Source organism: Sinocyclocheilus anshuiensis, unplaced genomic scaffold (assembly GCF_001515605.1).
Source record: "Sinocyclocheilus anshuiensis isolate Anshui unplaced genomic scaffold, SAMN03320099.WGS_v1.1 scaffold2337, whole genome shotgun sequence".
NCBI lineage: Eukaryota > Metazoa > Chordata > Actinopteri > Cypriniformes > Cyprinidae > Sinocyclocheilus > Sinocyclocheilus anshuiensis.
Window position 1 is genome coordinate 19,863 of NW_015551144.1, and position 309 is coordinate 20,171.

General features: G+C 49.8%; 1 protein-coding gene across 3 annotated transcripts in view; it reads left to right on the top strand.

Moving 5' to 3' along the window:
• The window catches only part of sp1 (sp1 transcription factor), a 20,889-nt gene that overhangs the window by 9,135 nt on the left and 11,445 nt on the right, over positions 1–309 (top strand). The window lies entirely within an intron of this gene.

Genomic DNA, 309 nt, shown 5'->3' on the forward strand with positions numbered 1-309 from the left:
GTGCAGTTAGCCACTCATTTTGGTATTTGTGGCTCACAAGCTGTTTGAGACTGAGTGCGGCTTGTGTGCGCTCCACTAATATTGATCAGTTCTGGTGCGCACGTGTTTGGTGTAAGCGCGAAACCTGCGGGAATGACTATAATGCGCAATACAAGCACTATTTAACTGGAGCCAATGAGATGTGTGTGTGTGTGTGTTTGTGTGTGTGTGAGAAGGGGTCGTCGGAGAAATGAGAGTGAGAATGCGCAGCTGACGTTATTGCCTGTGCCGCTGGTAACAAAACGGATCGGCTCGCATGGGGAAGAAGGG